This window comes from Fukomys damarensis, unplaced genomic scaffold, assembly GCF_012274545.1.
Source record: "Fukomys damarensis isolate Sample0158 unplaced genomic scaffold, DMR_v1.0_HiC HiC_scaffold_39, whole genome shotgun sequence".
Taxonomy (NCBI): domain Eukaryota; kingdom Metazoa; phylum Chordata; class Mammalia; order Rodentia; family Bathyergidae; genus Fukomys; species Fukomys damarensis.
In genome coordinates this window covers 35,409,046-35,415,778 of record NW_022900951.1, presented here as the reverse complement: position 1 = coordinate 35,415,778, position 6,733 = coordinate 35,409,046, and the positions used below count along the sequence as shown (strand labels likewise).

The 6,733-nt window shown below is 47.5% G+C and overlaps 1 pseudogene; it reads right to left on the bottom strand.

Annotated features, from left to right (window-relative positions):
* The window catches only part of LOC104870560, a 42,155-nt pseudogene that overhangs the window by 31,952 nt on the left and 3,470 nt on the right, over positions 1 to 6,733 (bottom strand).

Genomic DNA, 6,733 nt, shown 5'->3' with positions numbered 1-6,733 from the left:
TTTCAAAGACCCTGCGGTGTGTGTGTGTGTGTGTGTGTGTGTGTGTGTGTGTGTGTGTGTGTCGAAACAAGACAAGAATGCAGGGTCAAGGAAGGGTTTTTGAAATTTAATTTTATTTTTTTAAGATGTGGAAAACTTAAACATGTTTATGTGCTGGGGATAAAGAGCCACTAAAAGCAGCATAAATCATAACAACAGAATGTACTAAAACCAGGCAGAGATACAAAGCTATAAAAGCCTTAAAGATAAAGAAAATATGCCCTCGATAAAAATAAGGAGAAAAAGCAGAAGGGAAATAACCCTTTTCGAGGGGTGGGAGCAGAAGTTAGCACTCCTGGTGTCTGCATGGTCCTGGGCAAGCGCGGGCTCTGGGCAGAGGATAGGTCAAAGCCGTTAACCTCCTGCCTCTTTCTTCTTCTGGGAGAAGGGTCACTCAGGGCACTCAGAAGGGACCCTTGAGAAACATTGGCTTGGGGATTAGGATGTGACACGTCCATTCAGTCCAGTATGCAGTGCCGTGCTGACTCAAGACCCACTGGGGAAGGGGCCGCTGGACAGCACTGGTGGAAGGGGCAGGGGAGAGAGGAGCTGTCTGGGGAGATTAGCCTCAGGTCAGGTACAAGGCCCTGTGCCATGAGACGGGAGGGAAGGGAGAAAGCTTGTGCGTCAGTGGGCTGGGGTGTGGGCAGAATGAGGATTACGTTTTCTCTGTAGTCAAAGGCATGTGCTGAGGGTTATCAGGGATGTGTTAGATATAATAGTAAGGAAGGATTATGACTTCAAGGAACCAAAACCCCAACTAACAGTGGCTTGAACCTTAGGTTTGTTTTTTTATTTTATTTATTTATTTATTTTTTTTTTTTTTTAAAGGAGAAATCTTGGAAGTCGGGCAATGAGCAAACCTCCCTGCTGCTCTTGCTTCTTATCAGAAAGAAAAACTGTCTTCAGGAACTTCCCAGAAGACTTCCCCTTATTATCGGGGGGAACTGGGTTCCAGCTCACCACAGAATGTATTGCCTGAATTTAAGATTTTATTTTATTTATTTATTTATTTTTTTTTTTTTTTAAAGGAGAAATCTTGGAAGTCGGGCAATGAGCAAACCTCCCTGCTGCTCTTGCTTCTTATCAGAAAGAAAAACTGTCTTCAGGAACTTCCCAGAAGACTTCCCCTTATTATCGGGGGGAACTGGGTTCCAGCTCACCACAGAATGTATTGCCTGAATTTAAGAGATCATTGCCTAACAAGCAAAATTGGATTTTGTGAGCAGAAAAGGCTTGGGGGATACCTTGGGTGCATAGCACTAGGGTCTGCTACACTGAGGTAAGGAGCTTGAGCAGAGGGGAAATGTTTTTGTATAGCTGTGAAAGGGAAAGGAGAGAAATCAGACATTTCTCCCACAGCTGTACGGTCTAGCTGGGGTATGAGGCCCTGAGGAAGAAGGTGCTGATTTTTGTCAGGTGCCTTCCAAATTCTGCAGTAATGAGTGAACCAAATTCCAAACAGCGCACTGTCCTGGCCAACACCCAAGGGCCAGCTGCAAGACAAAGAAAATGCTCCCGGTATTTTAGGCAGAACGGGATTTAATTTAGGGTATCATGTCTTCGTCTGCTCAGGGTGCCATAAACCAGGTGGGTTAGAGACCATAGAGACTTGTTTCTCGCTGTTCTACAGGCGGGGAAATCCAAGATCAAGGCACCAGCAGATTCCCTGTCTGGCGCAGGCTCCCTTCCTGATCCACACAGGCCACCTTCTCATGTCCTTGCCTGGTGGAAGGGATGGTTAGTCCCCTGGACCACATCCGTGAGGGCACTAATCACCTCCCAGAGGTGGGGCCTTACCTAATACCATCATCTTGAAGGTAAGGATTTTAACATATGAATTTGGAAAGGACATTTTCAGTCCACTGTGACTGGATGTCTGCAAAATTGATGTAAGGAAGGGAGGCCCAGGTCTTGGACTGGCCCCTAGGAACTACTCAGAGATACCACAGGTTGCTGGCCCTCCACAGGAGCTACTCTGCCTCCACCTTAGTCAGGACGGTGGGGATTAGGAGGCTCACGGGAACTGGGGACTCAAAGTGCACTGTTTTAGCTGTCATCCAGGGATCGAGAAGACACTCACTATTGCCACACCTGCTGGTGACACTTGAGCGGCTAGTGGGGGACACTGCAGAACTGCTGCAGAGACCTGCTGGCTTCCGACCACATTTGTCAATGGGACATAGCCTCTGTCTCACTCTGTGTCCTGACTCATCTGCAAGAATAGCTTTGGGCAGATTTTATACTGATCGGGGTTGCTTTGCTTAGCCGATGAGTGGTCTAGGGGAGCTGCTGCCATACCTGGAGAGGGCTACATTCTCGGTGAATGCAACACCACTTCAAGGGCTGCACATTTTGTGGGACAAGTATAATTCTAAGGCTGCCCCCAAGATTCCCGCCCCCAGAGATAAACACTTCATTGAATCATCTTCTCATCGGGGCATGGTGGCACACTCCTGTAATCCTGACCCTGTGGGATACTGAGGCAGGAGGGTTGCAAATTCAAGCCCACAGCCCAATCTGGGCAACTTAGTTACTTAGCGAGACCCTGTCCCAAAATAAAAAAATTTTAAAAATTAAAGGTCAAGGATGCAGCACAATGCATATAGTCTGAATTATCCACCCCCCCTGCACTCGCACGTGCGCTCACGAGCGCAAACAGAAACACACACACACACACGGAATTGGCTCCCCTTGAGTACAGGTAGGACTTAAGAACATTATGGCATATCACTCCTCTGATTACATTATGTACTTTTGCTTGACTGACTTTGAGAAACAGAGATCGTCCTAGGTGGGTCTGACCTAATCAGTTGAGCCCTTAAAAGGGACTGAGCTTTTCCTGAAGAGAGGAATTCAACACATGAGAGACATTTGATGTCAGGCAGATTATCAGTTGCTGGCTTTGGAGGTGTTGGGGACTGTGTGACAAGGACTGAAAGTGGCTGCTAGAAGCTGTGACTGATCCCTGGCTGGCAGCCAGCAAGAAAGTGGGCACCTCAGCCCTACAGCTGCAGCAAGCTCAGTTCTGCCAATGACTTGAGTAAGCTTAAAAGAGGCCCGTGATGTCCAGGTGAGATCACAGCTCTGATTCCATGCCACAGAGGCCCCCAACTTCTACCTCACAGACCTGCGGACTAAGAAGTGGGGACAGCTCAAACTGCTAAGCTCATGGCGCTCAGATGTAGCTCCCATGGTTTGTCTTGGTTGGAATGTGTCCCCCAAATTTCATATGTTGGAAGCTTGATTCCCAGTGTGTGCACTTGAGAGGTGGGGCCTAACAAGAGTCCATAGGTGGTGAGGGGTGTGACCTCAGAAGGTAGTTCTCCCCAGAGCAAGTTGTTACTAAGTATCAAGCCCTGCCCATGTCCCTCTCTCTGGCTCCAGCTCGTGTTTTTCCTTCTGACCTTGAGCTTCTGTAAGGCTCCCATCATTGTGATGATAATTCACCATGAGGTGCTCACCAGAACCAAGCACCATACCCTTGAACCTTCAGAACTGTGAGCTAAATAAACCTCTTTTCTTCATAAAGTCACCCAGCATCAGGCATTTGTTTTAGTAGCAAAACCTGAGGAATACAGTAGATCTAGAAAATACTCAATTCTAACATTGGTCCAGAAGTTTTCTGTGTTACCAAACATATGCCACTTAACCTCTCTGAGCTTCAGTTTCCACAGTTAATGAAGATAATAACTCATTTCCTGCCTGCAGGGCTAATGTGAAACATCAAATTAGTTCATGTATGTGAAAGCACTTTGAAAGTTATAAAGTGGCTTTTAAATGGAAAGTTTATTCTTATTGTGTTAAGAGTAAGCCTACAATGTTGACCATAGGAAATAACTTGGAATCAACTGACATAGGGGTTTTGCTCCTCCATTTTGCCACAGGCCTTTGGTTACAACATCGGGTGGCTGTAGGCCGGCTTAGCCCTGGGTCTGGCAGGCTTGGATATGAGTGTTGTCAAGGGCACTCTTTTTTGGTACTGGGGATTGAACTCAGGTCTTTGTGCTTGCAAGGCAGAGGCAGCTGAACCACTGAGCTAAATCCCTGGCCCAATGGCACTCTTCAATGCTGTCACTTGCATGCCATTTGGTCTCTGCTGTAGATTTGACACAGGCAGACACCTTTACATTTGTTTGCCTATCATACTATTTTCTTTTTATCTCTCTCAAGTAGAATGCATAGGAATTTTATTTTTTACTGCCTAGAAGGTTAGAACCCTGTAGTTCTCCCTCTGATGGGGAAATATCGCCCTGTCCAGATGATCCTAAGCTCACCCCAAATCTTGTGGCTGCTCCCTCTTAAGATCGCAGCATTATTATCACTGTTTTATTTTTGCAGATTAAAGACTTGAATGGACTAAAATACCTTTCACTTGCACTGATCAAATTAGAACATAATTCTTTCTTTTGTGGTACTGGGGATTGAACCTAGGGCCTTTACTGTGTTATTTTGATGCTTTTGAGATAGATATCTGTGTTCCCAGGGCACAGGGTCTTAAAGAGGTTAAATAACCTGATTAAAAAATAGCTAGTAAGTGACACAACTGGGATTTCGACGCGTGACTGTTTAATTCTAACATCTAAGCGTCTCTCTCAATACTGTCCTATGTGTAACTCACATGCAGTAAGGAGCACAGGTCTTTATTTTCACTTGTTTATCTATGTTTTGGTGCATGGGATGGAAGCCAGGACCTCATACATGCCAGGCACATGCTGTACCACTGAGCCTGGCTCTGAAGTGGAGCCTGTGACACTTCCACTCTCCTCCACACACGGAACAGGCCTGTCACTCCCAAAAAGTTCTCTTGCGCTCTTTCTTGTTGGTATCTTTCCACCCCTCACTTCCCGGGGTGATCACCATGGTGACTTTTATCGCCATGGGTTAGATTTTTACATTTTATTTTCTTTGACCTCATATGAAACAGAAGCATGTAGTAGTTAATCTTGTGTGTCTGGCATCTTCCACCCAGCAGATCTGTGTATGATTCTTTTGTGAAGTGGTATGCATCCATACTTTGTTTTTTGTTTGTTTGTTTGTTTTGGTGGTACTGGGCTCAAAACCCAGGGCCTTTGCACTGAGCTACATCTCCAGCTCTTTTTAAAATTTGGACACAGGGTCTCACTAAGTCTCTGAGTTGTCCAAGCTGGGCTCAAATTTAAAATCCTCCTGCCTCATCCTCCCAGAGTGCTGGGATTGCATGTATATACCACCACACCCAGCTCATATTTATTGTTTTTATACCCAATAGTGTAACTACTTATTCTGTCCATGGACACGTGGGTGGTTTGAAGCTTGAGCTCTTAGCACTCAAGCTATGTAGGCGATAAATACTCTCCTTCTGCTGGTGGGCTTTGCTTATTAGACTTTGCTTTCTCCAGGCTGATAAGGTTGCTGGAGTGGATTTGGCATCAGGGCTCAGGGTGTGTCTCCAGGGTTCCTCAGGGAACCTCAGGGTGAGGACAAGAAGAGAAACCCTTTGGCCCATCTAAGAGAGGACAGCCCCTTCTCCTCCCAAGGCTGGCTCACCCTTCAGGGACAGCCACAATTCTTCCCCTGAGGTGAATTGTTTTGAAATCTCCACGGCAACCGGAGTGCGCACCTCCCCTCCCCTGCAGTTCCCAGGCAGCCCCTAAGCTCCCACTGATCCGAATTCGGGGTTAGGAGGGGTTGTCTGGCCCCCAAAGCCATTTGTAAAGCTAACAAACAAATCACAAGGCAAATTGAGGCCAGTCCGTTTAGGGGTGAAGGCAGCAACGGTGTCATTGTGGGCTGAAGGGTGGGAGAGCTGAGGCGCTGGCCTGTGTGGTCACCAACACAAAGCCTGGCCAGGTTTTATGGGCCCTTGGTGGACTTGCGGCCTGCTACAATGAACATGCCCAACAAAGGGGCCCTTGAAAGGAGAGAAGTTTTACGGCCTTCAACAGCAAGCTGGGGCTTGTTCTCTGCCTGGGGAGGATGCAGGGGAGGGGTGATTTACAGCCTGTGGTGGGGGACACCTCCCCCCTGCGAACTTCTCTGGGTGCAGCCTCCCATCTGGTGGTCTCCAGGAGCCTGCAGGCCGCTCTGCCGTGAGCAGCTGGGGGTGACGGTTTACAGCTTCAGACATGACTGAAAGCCTGGAAAACCGGCCTGATGGGCAAGCTCTAAAAGACCTGGAGAATTATTCAACCTGGAGAAGCAAAGCTTATTTCCCACATTCAAGTACGTAAGGGGCTCTTAGCACAAAGTTGGTGGTCAGCTATTCTCCATCTCTCAGAGTAAGAAGAAAAAAATCACAAGACGAGAAAATGGTTTGAAATTCCAGCAGGTAGGATTAAGGACTGAAAACGAAAATCAGAGTTCTGTCACTGAGCACTGGGCTTTGGACTGGGTTCCCAGGAGGCTGCTGGAACCTTCTCTGCAGCACTGTGTGACAACCAGGCTCTCCTCTGCCTGGTAGGTTCGGAGACTGGAAGTGCCTAAAGGCCAGGAAAGCACAGGGTGAGGCCAGGCATGGTGGTGCACACCTGCAGTCCCACCACTCTGGGAGGCTGAGTCAGGAGGATGGCAAGTTCCTGCCCAGCCTGGGCAATTTAGAGACTTAGCAAAACCCTGTCTCAAAAAATCGGGCTAGGGATTTAGCTCAGTGGTGCCGCTGCCTGCCTCACAAGCTTGCAAGCACAAGGACCTGAGTTCAATCCCTGGTACCAAA